This window comes from Bactrocera neohumeralis, chromosome 4, assembly GCF_024586455.1.
Source record: "Bactrocera neohumeralis isolate Rockhampton chromosome 4, APGP_CSIRO_Bneo_wtdbg2-racon-allhic-juicebox.fasta_v2, whole genome shotgun sequence".
NCBI lineage: Eukaryota > Metazoa > Arthropoda > Insecta > Diptera > Tephritidae > Bactrocera > Bactrocera neohumeralis.
Window position 1 is genome coordinate 69,571,173 of NC_065921.1, and position 18,136 is coordinate 69,589,308.

The 18,136-nt window shown below is 37.3% G+C and overlaps 1 protein-coding gene across 4 annotated transcripts in view; it reads left to right on the forward strand.

The window, feature by feature from the left end:
* LOC126757017 (uncharacterized) overlaps positions 1 to 18,136 on the forward strand; it is a 157,587-nt gene that overhangs the window by 121,654 nt on the left and 17,797 nt on the right. The gene's annotated exons all lie outside the window — the stretch shown is intronic.

Consider the following 18,136-nt stretch of genomic DNA (forward strand, 5'->3'; position numbering starts at 1 on the left):
TAAGCGCCAGGCAAACAAAAGACTTAAGCGCCGAACTTGCGCTCACCAAATTGTATGCTCTTCTCGCTGAAATGAGTAACTCAGTGACGTCAAAGTGACGTTTTGTTGTTCAGCAGTAGCAACAGTAACAGCCGGTTGTTGTTTTCATTGTTGTTGTTGTGATTAGTGCTCAGTTGTAAACAAAGCGCAACCACACGCGGTAAACTCAATAAACGCAAAAGCGTTGTGTGGCCCAAAAGTGGCGCTGTGATTTTTTCCTCTTCTTTTACTTGGTATTGGTGTAAAAATACTGAATAAGTATTACTTTACAAGAATAATTGCTTGTTTGCACAGTTTATGGTTTGAGCGCTGGTAATAACTTATATTTTTATGTTTTACATTTGTTAAACTATTAAGCTCATTGGAAAAATTTAAACACACTTGATTTCTTTCGCAGTCTATATTATACAAATGTCTATGTTTATGTCTATGTCTATGTCTATGTCCATGTCTATGTCTATGTCTATGTCTATGTCTATGTCTATGTCTATGTACATCTATGTCTATGTCCAAGTCCATGTCTATATCTATGTACATCTATGTCTATGTCTATGTCCATGTATTATACAAATGTCTATGTCGAGTATTATGTATATTATCTATGTTTGGGCGCTGGTAATAACTTATATTTTTATGTTTTACATTTGTTTAATAGTTAGAAAAATTTAAACACATGATTTCTATGTCTATGTCTATGTCTATGTCTATGTCTATGTCTATGTCTATGTCTATGTCTATGTCTATGTCTATGTCTATGTCTATGTCTATGTCTATGTCTATGTCTATGTCTATGTCTATGTCTATGTCTATGTCTATGTCTATGTCTATGTCTATGTCTATGTCTATGTCTATGTCTATGTCTATGTCTATGTCTATGTCTATGTCTATGTCTATGTCTATGTCTATGTCTATGTCTATGTCTATGTCTATGTCTATGTCTATGTCTATGTCTATATCTATGTCTATGTCTATGTCTATGTCTATGTCTATGTCTATGTCTATGTCTATGTCTATGTCTATGTCTATGTCTATGTCTATGTCTATGTCTATGTCTATGTCTATGTCTATGTCTATGTCTATGTCTATGTCTATGTCTATGTCCATGTCTATGTTTATCTATATCTACATCTATGTCTATATCTATGTCTATGTCCATCATTAGGTCTATTTTTTTGTTCTATGTCTATTCCTTGCTTATACGAGTATGTATGTATATTATGCTGAGTAGAAGAAAATTAGTAATTAATAATCATAAGTTTGCAGTGAAAGAAAAAAACCAAAATCAACCACAAAATCCACATAACAATTCCCTCATTTGTATTTGCTCCAATCTCAAAGTTTGTCAACTTGATTGATAGCCGTTCAGAGTCGCGTGCGCTGCTCACCCGCGCTTTTTATTTGAAATTAATTCTGGCTTCATTATTTTTCCCACTCATTTTCGAGCGTTTATAAGTTTGTGGCGCTTATTTGTTATTCAGTTGACAGCGTCAGCGAGCGCGTAGCTCAACACTTCCCACCCATTTTTATATAATTTAACTTAATTTTTCTTATTGAACTTCGATTGGCTACGACATGCCAGTATAACTACATATGTACATACTACGTCTATTTCACATACGTGGGAAAATTGGTTTCCGTATTCTCTGCCCGGCTCTTTGTCATTACTACAACACGGCGGCTATCAAAATAGTAATCTTTGAATGTTTTTTGACTCTTTCAATTTTCATGCGACACGTTTTGTCATTAGCATTCATTACGCGTCTACTTACTTACGTTTATAAGCGTTTTATATCAGTTCCTGAAAGTGATTATTTCCTAGAGCCGCTGCCAAATCTGGTATGTAAATAAAATGTGTATTGAGTAGTTAATGTTGTATTATTTTTGGGTAAGTTCACGTGTATGTGTAAATCAAAGAGTAAAATAATATTTTAGCATCTTTTAAAGATCTTATTATAATAAGAATAGAAATCAGGCCCAAAGGCCTTTATAATATATCAGTTTTGAACCCTTAAACAATATATTTGTATATATTATACATAAATCTCGAAACATATAATGATTTGGTTTATCTTACAGTATTTTGTGTCGCCTGAAACTAATTTAAATAGATTTGATGTTATAAATGGTGAACCAAAATCAGCGCAAGATGTAAATTTACCGCCATTTATGTAGTAAAGTGTGAACAACCCAAAAAAATAAAAGCAATTCGACAGCTGACGGTATACTCCTAATAAAAATGGATCATTACATGATAGAAAAATGTGTCTTCATTATTGAAAATATTTCAAAATTAATGAAAGCTTGGCGTCCGCAGTTCGAAAATTTCATACTGTGAAGGTTGTTTGAAATGGCGGAAAATTCAAATCTTGCGTTAATTTTTGGACACTCTGTATACATATAAGGCAAATCTGTCTTGTTTCGATTGAGTACAGAGTCTTTTTATATGTTTGGTATCAATTGTCTTCTTGTAGTATCCAATAGTGGCTATTTTTGCCGTAAACCATTTCATCTGACTTCACTAAACCCTTTCTATACAATTTTATCATTTTAAAGGCTTTCTATGAAACACCTAAAAACCTCAAAACCATTAGCAGAGAAGTATCCTTAAACATACACCTTCAGGGGGTTCTTTATATTCCTTGGAATATATGTTTGTTCTTTATCTATAATAATAATAATAATAATAATATAGTTATATTGATTTCAATCGAAGTTGTGGAAAGACGAATTTCGTAATGGTCCTCCAAAATCAATAGAACCCATGTTTTGGTGAAACCTCAATCAGAATGTAAAAAGGCAATAGCTTCAAATGCTTGCAAAGGTAAATAGACCTTAATGGAGAATATTAAAAAAAAAAATAAAGCGATTTTCGGCATCTTTTCATTTAACGGCATTTTATGGGCGTGGCAGTGATACGATTCCACTTATCCTTAGAAACAACCAAACATTTAAATATCCTACTTGATCATTACTTTTGTTGAACTTGGGAAAATCAAGAAATAAATAATACTTTCAACAATAAATCCATTGATTTATGCGATGTGTGGGAAGTCGCGCGGTCTTGTTGAAACCAAATGTCGCCGAGATCACGAGGTTAAATTTCAGGCTTGAGTGACGCGGCCCTATCGCTGAACAAAATTCGGCTCGAAAACATCAGATCTTTTTAAATGAGCGTTGTCGTTTGGGAAGGTCGAGCGACTTTAGTTGTTGCATAAGTTGTCTTTTGTAAGCTTTCAATTAAAGATTTCAACGTAAAATGCGTCAAGTCTTTCCATACGTCAGTCCGAGTTTCTGCGAACGGCGCCGATTCGACTCTCCACGGTCTTCTCGTACACTCTCGACTACGGCTGATGTATTTTCTTCACTGGATGCTGGACGTCGTCTATTCGGTCGTATATTATCTAATAATGAATGCTGGATCTCAAGTTAAGTGATGGTGTTACGAATAGTACGCTCAGTGGGCCGATTTTGTTAACCATAAGTTGAACGAAGCCCGCGAAACATATGCTTTACAGAACGGGAATTTTCGTAGTGAATTTGAACAATTTGTAAACGTTGTTAAAGAGTTAGTCTTTCCTTGATGAAATGACAAACAATACTGAACAAAAAAACATGACAGATTGACACAATTTATGCGTGATCTGTCAAAAAAGGACTATTGAAAATTTGGATCACCCGTTATACATATACCCAGAAACCGTTGAATGTAGAAGACAAATAGGAGAATATTATGTGCTTTGAAAATTGCGCTTAGATTTGTTAATCTAATTGTGAAATGAGATGCCTGTGACTGCATAATTTTTGACAGTTTTTATCATTTATAAATTTTTCAAATTTTTTTGCACAATTCTTTGTAAAATAATTAATAGCGAAAAGTATACTTAAAGACGTGTTCTCTTTATTTGCATTTATTCCATTTTCCAAACTTCATGTACTTCCTTTATATAGGATACTCCCAGCACTGGAACCATTTCTCTACAACCCTAGCTCATTATTTTCAAAATGTTTGCCTATCAAAATTGAACTAAACATAAATAATATGCCTCATTATTTTCACAAGTGGATGACAAGCAACTAATTAAACAGCTAACGGCTAATCAACACTAACAATGCGAAAAGCACAATGCCAACAGACAGCAAAGAGAAGACATTAACCTAACCGGCTGCTAATGAGTGTAGAAATTAACACATCTACAACAAAAAATGCAAAACACATAATAATAAAAACAAAACTAAATACGAAAATCGCAACAAAAACAAACACAAAAGAAGAAGTTCATCGATAAGCAATACGCCGTTAAACCGGAAGTATTGGGGATACGAGCAAAAGGGAATCGAAAATATAAAAATAACAAGCACTAACAACAAACGGTAACACAGAAATGAGTTTTAGCACAATGCTAATAAAAACTGCACATAATCGTAAAATGTCGATCGCAAGCGTAAACATGCGCGCCAAATGCCGAGAATTGGCAACACAGCACACCAAGAAATTTATGCGCCGCCACGGAGCAGTTGAGCTATGCAGTTGTTTATCTGCTCGTTGCCAAGAGTGTGTGCGAGTAAAAATGCAGCAACAACAACATTGCCAACGTTCATTCCAATCGTTGCAACCAGCAACAACAATGTAACCACATTTCGTTACATTTTTTATGGCCGAAGTAGTAAAACGCCTGACAGCAGCACCGAAGAGACAAACTCGAGCCAAAAAGGTATTGAGCGTCAAGCGCAATGTCTACGTCAGTGGGCGTATGAACCGAAAAAAAGCTGATAAAAACGACCATAACTTCAGAAAAGTCAAAACAATGCCGGTAGCGTTTTCGCTTTTGTTTTTGTTTTTGTTTTTTACTTTTTTTATTAACATTCCTTACAGCTAAACTGCTTGTCGTATTGATGCTACCGCACCGACGTTCACGCAAAATATTCTGGTCAAGGTGAGCCGCCTACGCCAAGTCCAAGTTGAAAAATGAAATGTAAAAAATCTGCTACTGTGTCGTCGTTTGACCCCACCCAGCTATCTTAATTACTTGCCTGCCATCTCACGTTTTCCATTCCACTACTTCCTTTCGCAGCATATCCGATTTTATGTATTTTTTCTTTTTTATGTAGATTTACGAGGGTGGTTAGGTAAATAAAAGTGAATTTTGAATATTTCTGAAACCTACAAAAGAACTCCATTACTTCCAAATGCGAAATTTCAGCTCTGTTTATTCGTCGAATGGTTCAAATAAAAAAAGTTAAATAACAAAGAAAAAACGTTAACATCGGCGCTTCCAACAAATGAGCAGCTTCTTGAGAAGAGAGATAGATTGATAAACTGAGGTACTTCCCCTTACGCTGTTATAGCCGAGTTAAAATCACAGCCGATCGTTTCTTCTTTTCCTTATTTGGCGCAAATTCGAGTTACCAAGTGGAGCCAGGTCCTTCTCCACCTGATCTCTTCAACGGAGTGGAGGTTTTCCTCTTCCTCTGCTTCCATCGGCGAGTACAGAATCGAAGACCTTCCAAGCCCTCCAAGCTGGAATAGTGGCTGTCTCTTGATTCGCTGAACTATGTTAATGTCACCCTATATCTCGCACAGCTTTTCCACTTCCATTGACTGCGGTAGTTGCCATTGCCAATATGCGCAATGGAACACAAATCTTCCGCAAAACCTTTCTATCAAACACTTCTAACGCCGACTCATCAGTTTATGTTATTGTCCAAGCCTCCGCACCATATAGCGGGACGGGAATGATGAGAGACTTCTAGAGTTTGGTCTATGCTCGTCAAAAGAGTACTTTACTTTTCAATTGCCTACTCAGTCCAAAGTAGCATTTGTTGGCAAAAGTGGTTCTGCGTTGGATTTCGAGACTGCATTGTTGTTGGTATTAATACTGGTTCCAAGATAGACGAAATTATCTACGACTTCGAAGTTATGACTGCCAACAGTGACGAGGGAGCCAAGTCGCGAGTGGGACGACTGTTTGTTTGATGACAGGAGATATTTCGTCTTGTCCTCGTTCACTACCAGACCCATTTGCTCCGCTGCCTTATCCACTCTGGAAACAGGAAAGGTCAATGATATCAATAGATCGACTTAAACAGAAGAAGACAGACCTTCTCCTTGATCTGTTCAAAATTTTCTCGCAGATTGCAGAAGCCGCACGATAGGGAGTCTCCTTGTCTGAAACATCGTTTGGTATCGAACGGCTCGGAGAGGTCTCTCCCGATCCTGACGGAGCTGTTGGTTTTGCTCAACGTCAGCTTACACAGCCGTATTAGCTTTGCGGGGATGCCAAGTTCAGCCATAGCGGCATAGAGGCAGTTCCTTTTTACGCTGTCAAAAGCCGCCTTGAAATCGATGAACAGGTGGTGCGTGCCGATCTTCCTTTCACGGGTCTTTTCCAAGATTTGACGCATGGTGAAAATCTGGTCGATTGTAGATTTTCCAGGCCTAAAGCCACACATGTAAGGTCCAATCAGTTTATTGACGGTGGGCTTCAGTCTTCCACACACTACGCTCGATAAGACCTTTTGTGCGACATTAAGGAGGCTTATTCCAGGGTATTTGCTATTCAAACCTCATCATAATCGTGCATTGGAACATTTTTCCATCGTCATGGATCGGGTTCACCGTATCCAGATTTTACACTTTCACTGCTTTTCAGCAGGCTGGAAAAGAGTTCCTTCTATAGCTTCAGCATGGTCTGAATATTAGCCGCTAGACCACAATTTGGGGATAACTTCCGTTAGTTGTCGCATCTTTTTGTAGAGTTTTCGAGAATTACCCCTATCAGCCAGCTTCTCAAGCTTTTTATACTCACTCCATACTTAAAGTATTCTTACATTATAGTAATCATCTCTTGATTCGCTTTAAATCACGTGTATAGTTCCAAGGATCTAAAATTGGCAAATGTATCAGGTGAAGCATATCCCGCTGAGCTTATGAGAATAAAAAAATAAACGCCTAAATAAATTTGTAAGAAGAAATAAATTTGTATTGGTCACAAGACGCTTTGCCGACTTATAAGGTCGGAAACAGGAGCGATATATTGTATGACTTCTCAAAAGACTGCATATAGTAATCCAAGTGCGATCCCTAGATCAATCATCGAACTAACTAGGTGAAACATTCGTAAATTGTTTCAAAACAAAATCGAATCAATGATCCAGTAAAATACTCAGCAGCCATGCTTTATACTTAATATTAAGGAATATATCTGGGTAATGAATATGTTCACTTCTCTGATAGTTTTTTGGTCTAGTTCTTTAAAATAAGTTCAAGATACTATTCTGAACTGATTACAAAATTCCAATTATCTCGGAACGTTATCGCACTTCAATTCGTTCGGTTCCGTTCCGTACGCTCTTCCTGGCAAAATGTCAAACTTTTACAGTTTTTTATCGAAGAATTTCGACATGAAAGTTATTTAACAAATCTATATAATCATTTTTCTTAATTAAAGATCACGGATAGTGACTAGAAGCTTCTTTATTTGATGGTTGAACAAAAAGTATACAGAGAAATTTCCTTGCAGACAGTATCACAGCGCTTGTGAACTAAGCAATCGGTATTTTGGAAACAGTAAAAGTATTTTCTAAAATTTATGACTATTTTATTAATCTAGAGTAACCGAATTGCATTGTATATTGTTGTTTTACAACAATTCATAAAGTCACCAAATTCTCATTTAAAACACGTAGTTATCCGCCATGCACCGGCCTTCGAACATTTAATTTATTGCTGTTAATTTAGTAGTAATTAAATAAGCGTTTCAACTAATTAACTAAAATTACGTAGTAATTATAATGAGGGCTATAAAATGTACTTGGCCGTTGATGGGGAAAATAAGCGCGAGCCGCCAATGCACCGTCCTCTACGGTTTACGCTTCAACGGGCCTAAGTTTGAAATCAAAATGCTGTTCGTATTCAAGAATATAGAGATATGCAATCAAAAGGTAAATATACGCAAAGATACACCCGCATTTAAGTATACTATATACATATATGTACGCTTACCACCGAAAGGGGCGTGCAAGGCCTAACGGTCAATGACATTAATATCTTCATCATTGCGTGTTTGTTGTCATGGCAATATAACGTAGCTGGTTTATAGCCACGGCCAAGGTTACATGCTGACGTGCAGACTCTTTCACTAACCATACAAGAGCCGGTTTGCTGCTAGTGGGGGTTTTCGGGTGTAAAGACCTAAGTTAAGGAGAAATCATACGAAATTAATTAGTTCTGGACGACTTTCGGCTTTTTTCTTCAACTGATGAAAATATTAAAAAAGCGAGGTCTGTAGTGCTTGAAAATCGTCTTGCAATTGTTAGAAAGATAGCAATAGAGCTGAACATCCCTCGAGAGTCTGTTCAAAAGATTTTGGTGGATGTTTTGGCTATGAAACGCGTTCCTTCTCGTCTCGCCCCAATAAAGCTGAATTTGTTTCCAAAAAGAGTACCATAAACAGATCTCTTTGGACATACTTGACCGTGCGAATTCCGATCCCACATTCATGGAGAGCATTGTAACTGCCGATGAGTTGAGTTTATAAGTTTGACATGCAAACAAGTCAATACTCGTCGGAATGGAAAAAAACGAGCTGAAACCAAAAAAAACACCCCAAACCCGCTCAAAAGTCTAGGTGATGCTCATTGTCGTTTTCGATATTTGTGGTTTTGTGCGTCATGAATATGATCCGCAGAGCGTTCAATATGGAGTTCAATGTGGCCGTATTAAGACGTTTGACTGAGACCATCCATCGAAAACGGCCGCAATTGTGAAAGAATAATTTATGAATTTTATAACGCAATGATTACCATCGATCAACCACCGTAATTACCACATTTGGATCTATGTGATTTTTTCTTGTTCCCCAAACTGCAATTGCCGCTTCGTGGAACCCGTTTTCCGTCGATCAAAGAGATAAAACAAAATTCGCTGAAGGAGCTCAAGGCCATCCCAAAAACTGCTTATGAAAAGTATGTGTGTAAGTTGGAATAAGTGTATTACTTCTGCTGGCGATTACTTTGAAAGCCACAAAATAAATATTGACGAATAATTAAATATTTTGCATTTTATTTACAATTTCCGGGTACTCCTTTGACACAATTTATAAAAGGTTGAAGTACCACGTTTGTTTTTTTATCAAAAAAACCTTCCAATCATCGTTAATAATTATTATAAAAGTCGTTAAATAAATTCTTAATCTACTTATTATGAGTTATTTCCTGAATTTCCTTTTTTTTGCATTTTGTTGAAATAAATTTTACCTAAAAGCCGCCTCCGTAACAAAAAAGTTGTTACTACGCCAGTGGTATGCAAAAATGTAGCTAACTCACCAAATGAAGAGACATTTCATTAAATTAAATAAACGTTTATTTACATATATCACATCAATAATTACGTATGTATTTGGCAGAGTTCGTTGGCCTTCATACACATACACAAATCTGCTTAGGTAGGTATTTATGTAGAAATGCGTGATGTTAGCAGCGATATTATCACTACATACGAGTACACATAAGTGTTTATATATACCTAAATAAATTATGCTCGGAAGTGAAAGCGAATGGCTGATGAAATATAAATAAAAAAAATAAAATTCTTATGATTATGATTATAATTTAAACTCATAATATACGTTTGTATATATTTAATTAGGTCCGCTAATTGGTATCTCAATTTACAAGGAGGTGAGGGTGATTTTTATTTGTATTTAAATTATCTGTTAACTCAAAATGGTTTCATTAATGTTTGCTGTCATTAAATTATTCATTGAGCTGAATTAGATATGAATAGTTAAATATTATAATAATAATTATTATTATACAGGGTCCGGCACTCGAAGTGTAACCAATTACAAAAAAAAAACATAAATTCGGTTTGGAAAATTATTTTTTATTTATTTTAAAGTTCAAAATGTGTGAAAATAATCATAAATTCAGGACCAATTCACTTTTGCTCGATATGACCACCTTTTGCCTTGACTATGGCCTTGAGACGGTCAAAAAACGAATCGCAAGCTGCCCGAATGTGACTTGCTGGTATTTTGACCTACTCACCGACAATGGCTTTCTTCAGCATCTCGAGACTGGTGTATTTTTTACTTCGGACCTTGCTCTCCAAAATGGCTCAGAGAGAATAATCCATTGGATTCGCATCTGGTGAATTCGAGAGTCATTGTGTGGTCGTAATGAAGTACGGAACGTTGTTTTTCAGCCATTCTTGGTTCACTCGCGCTTTGTGAGACGGTGCTGAGTCTTGTTGAAACGTCCATGGTTTGCGACCGAAATGTTTGTTTGCCCACGGCTTCAAAGCAGCCTACAGAACACTTTCCCGACAATATGTCGCATTTACTTTGACGCCCGGCTCGATGAAAACAAAGAGCGCCCATCTGCAGTGACAGCGGCCCAAACCTTTATTTGTGGCGAGTGCTGCCTCCTGGTGGCCAACCGATGACTTAGATTCTCGTATGAACGGTCGGTCAAGTAAACCCTATCGTTTTGAGAGTTTACGAATTGCTCAATTGGAAAAATCTTTTCGTCAGAAAACACAATGTTCGGAATTTGACCGCTTTCGGCCAAGCGAACCAACTGCTTCGCTCTCTCAAATCTTACTTGTTGCTGCTTCGGTGTGAGATCATGGGCCGTTTGGAACTTGTAAGGCTTGACCTTGAGCTCATTTTTCAATATGCGTCGGATGCTGCGGTCGGATATTTTCAGTTCTTTAGCCATTTGATTGGCACTTTGTCGTGGATTTCGCTCAAGTCGCTTCTTCACTTTCCGAACCATCTCACGTGACGTTGCAGTCTTTCGATGACCACCTCCATGGCGTTTTGCGATGCTACCAGTATCATTGTAACGAGTGATGGTGTGATAAACAAAAACTTTATTCACATTAAGGTGTTTGAGCTCACGAACAATTGCTGGCTGTGATTTTCCAGCTAAATATAAAGCAATCACACTATTACGTTTGAATTCCATCGCTGATCACTTTTTTTTGCGTTCACTTTTGCAAAGCGCTTTTGTACACTTGTGAACAATACTCCGAACTGTCATTTAGCAAATTTATAAACAGCTAATTCCAGTGCGACAGCTGCGCGAACGTTCTGAGGTTGGTTACACTTCGAGTGTTGGACCCTGTATAATCAAAATATTATTTACAAACAAAGCCGAATTGTTATTGCTGGGTATAAGAATGAGAATCATTCAAATCAATCATACAAATTTGTCAATGGTAAAATAATGAATTTTTCATTTGGCTTGTTATTGAAAATCTTATTATATTTTTGGAGTTCTGAAAACATATTTATATCAAAAAAAATATATTTTTATTTTTTCTATGAATTATTTTACTTTAAACATAATTGAGATTTAAAGTAACCTATCTTTTAAGTTGGATCAAACTGAACACTAGTTTGCTAACTTTAACTAAAATCGGGTCAGTAGTTTAGGAATTTACCCCGGAGAAAACGAGATACGTAATATTTATACATATAGGTTAGGTTAAATGGTTGATCCTCAAAGTGCCTAAAGGTTTTCACCTCATCTTCTTTCGCACTACTTCGACATTTTGACTCCGATTGGAGTTTTAACCTTACGCATGAATGCCTGTTAGTCAATATTCAGTAAGACCTCTCACGATTGCTACAAAATGAACTTTGCATATGGAAAGCAGTTCGATAAAACTCCTATATTCCACTCTAGGATAGAAAGACTTCGCAGTCGCACATTAGCCGGTCGTCGACCAAAGCCTGCGAGGTCCATAAGTTTACTGCTAAAGCGCTAGATGACAACGAAAATCCGATTAGTTCCCACTCCAATGTGAACAGGGTAAAAGTGCACCGTCTTGCTAGCTCATCGACTTTGCAGTTTCCAGCAATGTCACTATGACCAGGCACAAAAAGAATCTGATGATAAATTAGCTTGATGCCATTTCTAGTGAGAACAGACACTCTGTAGCTAACTTTAAGCGCTAATGATTAATGCTAATATCGACGCAGTGCTGTCGGTAAGTCTACTCCTGCATTAATAACAGCCATTTTTTGGCCTAAAGCTAAGCTTCTAACTGAAGACCCCCCTTAACTTTTCTTTCAAACTTCGACCCATCCGGGAAAAAGGTACCTACGTCTCTGCTCCAGCGACTTTCCCAGTCCACATATCCTTCTTGTGTAGGTGAGCGGAGAAACAGCCAACAGTAGCAGTCTCTGTAACGCAAAGACTCAAGTTTTCAGGGATGCAATTGAAAGAGCAGAATTTCAACGTGACCATATTTTGACTCCTTCAGATACCCCGCTTTTCAAGACATCGCAGAAATTCACCTGCCGGTAATGTACTCGGATGTTATGTGTAGAATGGCACTAATTGCCATTATTGGTGGACTCTGCAGAGCACTGGAGATGCTGACGACAGCCGCCTTTTGGGCGCGCTTTTTTGAATTTGCTTCACCAGACGAATACATCACAGAGCATTTTGAGAATGACCACGGTATCGTAGATCCAAAACACCACCTTTGGTGAGAGTCTGCGACAGAGCGGTCGTAGCGGAGTAGGGTGGTGAAAGGGCATTTATAAGGGGTAATCCATTTCGAGATTCCCCAATTAAAAAAAACCCAGAAATTTCAAATTTAATGGAAAATGTTTATTATCATTCGAACGAACGTTCTTTGGCATTTATTTTTTTAAGATTAACGTTGCCCGCGGCTACGTCTTGGCCAAACCATTCGTTGAGTTTAATTTTCGATGCCTAGTTCGAGCAGTTTCAATAATAACTGACGAATACACGAGTGATATTTTACTGCAAGGTCTGAACCAAATGTCGCCGAGATCACGGGGTGCAATTTCAAGCATCAAATAGTCGGTTATCATGACGCGATAACGGTCGCTATTAACGCTACGTTCTCACTGGCATCATTTTTTAAGAAATCTGGACTGTTGATTCCACCGGCTCTCACACCACACCAAACCGTTGTTTTTTCTAGATAAAATAGCAGCTCTTAAATCTCTTCAGGCTGCTCTTTGTCCCAAATACAGCAATTTTGCTTGTTTACATACCCATTGAGTCAGAAGTGAGCCTCATCGTTGAACAAAATTTGCTCATAAATGTCGGCTCTTCTTAGAACTTTTCAAGAGCCCAAAGAGCCAAGCGATGTGGCTTGGGAAGGTCGAGCGGCTTAGGTTCAGTATTTTGTACGCTTTTTTAAGATCTCGATACGTCTATACGAGTTGCTGCGAACAGCCCAGAATCGACTCACCACGATCTTCTTGTACACTTTTAGCACCGGCTGCTATATTTTCTTCACTGCGTGCTGAACGTGGTATATGCGGTCGAATATTATACAATAATGAATGCTGGGTCTCAAGATGGGTTGCGAATAAATAGGCCGATTATGTTGACCATAAGTTGAGCGAAGTGAGCGAAACAAAGGGCTATTAAAAAAAAGTATCTCTAATTGGATCACCCGTTACATATGTAAAGTTTCTGTCGATTTAAAATTTCTTTTGCAAATTTCCTACTAAAATGACATTCCATATGCAATTAACGGAGCTTTTAAAGTAATTTAAGCTTTCCCTTAAAAATATTTGCCCCTCAAGCGTGGTTACCTGCCATTTTGGAGTCATCAGTGGCAAATTTAAAGACAATAAAATGCAACCTGTCTCAATGGCAGCGTTTAAAATTAATCAAGTACGAGTGTTGTATTCAATTACATGCATTTTTCGGATTTCCTTTTAATCGCTTACTTATGTACATGGTATGTAGGTGTGTATGAGCTTTGACATTTTGCTCAATTTTTATTTTTCCACACCACAAGGCAATTACATTGAATAACTCACAAATATTCACGCCTCAAAATGCAACTTCGTGACTTCCACACCTTTCACCGCACCACGACGGCTGCTTCGCCGCTGCTGCCACCGTCGCCGTCGCGATTCGTTGTGGTTAAAGTGGCGGTGGCATCGATTTCGGGTTTGAATTATTTTTGTAAATTCTTTTTCTCCAGCTGCTGCAAGTCCAAGGACGTAATTGCGACTGCAGTAAATTTTGCAAAAATTTTTGCAAATTTTTTTTTCAATTTTTCAACCAGACTCACAAGAATGCGGCGCTGTGCTACCATAAATACATGTGGGTAAAACATATATAGTAATACTTATATATACTACAATACATAATTATTATGTAATTTCATTTTGATGTCAATGCGATGTGGCGATGTGAAGCATCGTTTTGTTGTAGTAAATTTTACTATCGGTTGTGTTGCAAAAATGATTTATGAAAATTCAATGAGCTTGGGTGTGCAAAAATTACATTACCGGTTATGGCAAGTGGATATTCTTTCATGTATGTATGTATGTTTGTATATGTTGTCCCCCAAGGTCTGCTTGTTCAAAAAATACTTCGAAATTTAAAAAATATAAATATTGATAGCAGAGATGAGATGAGCTTTTCGAGCAAATCAAACAAATTCTCGTGACTTTCGGCTGTGTTTTTTTAACGGAAAGAATATCGCTACCTTTCATATATTTCACATATAAGAAATGTTATTAACTCGAAATTCGAAAATGTTCGAGAATTAGTTGGCCATCTTCAAACACCTATAAAGTATGTTTTGGATATTTATCTGAGCATTAAATTCGAAGTATTGATTAAAAGTTTGCAAATTTTTGTAAAAAAAATAAAGTTACAAATTGTTTATCGTATTTTATATAATTTCCAAAATTATTAAAATATTATCAACACTAAAAATTATAAACTTTTAATTCAGTTTTTTAACTAAAAATTAAATAAATAAAAACCTAATATAAAAATTAAAAATTTATATTTATTTTAAAATAGTAAATTTATAAGGACAATTTTGGACCCAAGCATCCAATATGTTAACCTCATTGCATATGACTGTTTTTATTTGTCAATCTGTGAGGTCTAGTATTGGTATTAGGGTGTGCTAAAAATGGGTAAAATCTGGTCAATACTTCTCATAACCCACATATTCCTGATATAAATATTTTCGAGCTTTCACTTGAACTTATACCGCATCTATCGTAATAAATCTGATTGAAATTCAGGAAGAATCTCTTCAGGGCAATACGGTCAGTCCACATATATCCAATATTCGGATTTTCAATCCGCTCATCCGCTTGAATTTATACCTTATACAAGGTGCATTCCAAAGTAAACAGGACTTTAAAAAAAGCAAAAGAAATGGTTTTTTGGGCAAAATCAATTTATTTTATTCAAAATAGTCTACGTCTGCTTCAATACAGCTTTTTGCACGGTTCAAAAGCATGTCGACGAGTGTTTTAGGCATTTTTTCGCCAGGTGAATACGGCGAGTGGTTAATGGTTGAAGTCTTTTGTCAAACGGTCAGATTTTGAACAAACCGTGCATACGCTTTGAAAACGTTAATGGAAAATCGTGACTTTTTGGTCAATCAATAAATTGTTTCATCAATGAAATGATTCGATAAAAGTTTTACCAATTTTAAAAGAAAATGGAATGTTGGCTCTTTGTTCGAACAAACCGATAACACAAACCTTGCTGACACTTAAAATGCGATAAATGATCCAATTTGAAAGAAATTGGACAATCATTGGACAATCGATAAAGATAGCAGACTCTAACGCATCAGTCGACATATAGATGGCGCCACCAGGGGGCGTTAGATTCAAAAAGTCCTGTTTACTTTGGAACGCGCCTTGCATATCGATTAATCTGTGTGGTTACTTAATGAAATTCAGATAGCCTCTATTTCTGGTATTGATATACACCATACACCTGATATGAGAGCATTGATAATTATTATATAGGATCTTGAGTAAAACTAAAATTTCCCATTTTTTTGTGAATATTTTCCTCATCTAAATCATTCATCATTTGAATGAGGTTATTTCTAATACTTGTAATACACAAAAAAATAATCAAACAAATTAAATTTAAAAAGTTATGTATTTAAAAAAAAATATTTTAAAAATTTGTTTTTTTTTTTATTCCTAGTTTTAATACTTATTCACTAGCTTTTTTTTATTTATTTTTTTTTTTATATTAGGAGGAATTATCGAAAGCCGGAGTGCGGGACTTTAATCCGCTAAACCTAACCTACTCCCAACTCATGTCTCTCCCACGGTACCACTGGACAAAGTATTACTTCATGGGAGAGAAAAAGACATTCAAGTCTCCTCTATTGTGCGGACTGACTGACGCCTAATCTGTTGTAAATATCTCAATGTTGTCATAATTAGAGCTGCCGCTTCGCTGGCAGCTTTCCATTTTACAGAGGACTCGCAGATAAGTGCAGTAAAATTTTTCACCGTGAGACTACCTCCAAGTGTGGTTTTCAGCTTTTCACTTATACTTGAAAACCGGGGGCAATGATAGAACATATGTTCAGAGTCTTCTATACATTCTGTACATGTCGGACAATATGGACTAAAGTTATGCCGATATTTGTCTATGAAGCTTCTAAAGTACCTATGGCCACTGAGATCAAGTGGAAATCCAGTTCCCCATGTTGTCTATCTGCCCACGAATGTATGTATGTCCGGAATCAGTCTGTTGGTCCACCGTCCTTTGCATAAAGTTTGCCACTGTTACTGCTTCTTTGCGATGCTTTTGATTCACTACTCTCTTTTACTGCGGTAAACGTCTCTGATAAGTTATATATTCGCGCGAATTCATATCCCTGGATGTCAATGGGCGCGATACTCAGTAGCGTTATTTGATATGGTTTGGAAAGCACTTATGACGCGTATTGCAGAAAGCCACCGCGTTAATTGGTCTAGCATATGATTTTATGTCTAGCGCCTAGAACCATATTGAGGCCGCAAACAGTATAACTGAACTCAGCTTAACTATTAAAAATTGTCGGGTGGAACGCACACAGCCTTTATTTGCCATCAATCTAGATAAAGTATTCTAGATTTTATTTGCTTTACTTGTCGTATTTTCCAAGTGCTTCTTGAGTTTGAGTCTTGAGTCCACTATTACACCAAGGAACTTTAACTGTGGCTGTGAAATAATGTAACATTCCCTTATGGGGAGCGATATTTTTCTTTAATTTTCCTGAAGCTTATGAGCAAGGTTTCTGTTTTCTGCTCAGTCAACTCTTGATTCATGGTAGCAAACCATCTTATTCTATTCTTATCACCCCGACGTACATTAGGTTTCATAGTAATGGGCCCAAAACCGAGCCTTGCAGACACCTCTGAATACAGTATAACTCTGAGTACCCTCGTCTGTGTCGAATAACAATCTCCGATTTTTTTTTTTTTTTTTTTTTTTTTTTTTTTTTTTGGGGGTGGAAAATGCCTTCCGCATCATCGGTACTATCGTCACAGCAGCGGTATGTGCCACTTGCAGGTCACTAAAAACCCCCCCCTCTAAGGAACCGTCGCCCACCCTGGGACCGCGTTTGCATTACTTCAGGGTGGCGTTCCATTTTTCTCATTGAGAGATTTACATCTGCGCACCTGCGTCCAGGTCCCGCTTTTTGCTGCGTAGCTTTCTTCACTTTCCAACATAACGCTGCCTAAATTGTTCGCGTTTATTGGGCCAACCAGGTCCTCTACAGCGGTGCGTTCTCCTTGCCAGCGCGCACATTCGAAGAATGTATGTTCAGCGTCGTTATATAGGCATGACGGCTCTTCGACTTTTTCCATTCTGTGGAGGTACTTTTTGAAGTACCCGTGACCGGATAACAGCTGGGTTGTGTAAAAATCTGCCTCTCCGAATTTTCGGCCTGTCCATGAATCTAGATCTTTTATAAGCCTGGCCGTCCATCTGCCGCGACTTTCGGTGTCCCATCTTTGTTGCCATGTTATTAATGTTTCTTTCTTTATTTGTTCTATTGCGCTTTTGTTGTTATCGGATGACTGCTTTAGTTCCCACAGCTTTTTCCTTTCGTGTGCTAGAAGGTCAATTGGGGCATTTCCGCTTATAACTAATATTGCCTCGCCGGACACTGTTCGGTAGGCTGATGCAACTCTGAGGGCTGCTGTGCGGTGCACTCTGGCCGCTACCTTACGCCGGTTTTCCTTTTTAAGTACATCTGCCCATATCTCAGCTCCGTATAATAAAACGCTGATTGTTGTCGACATTAGGAGCTTTCTTTTTTCTTGAC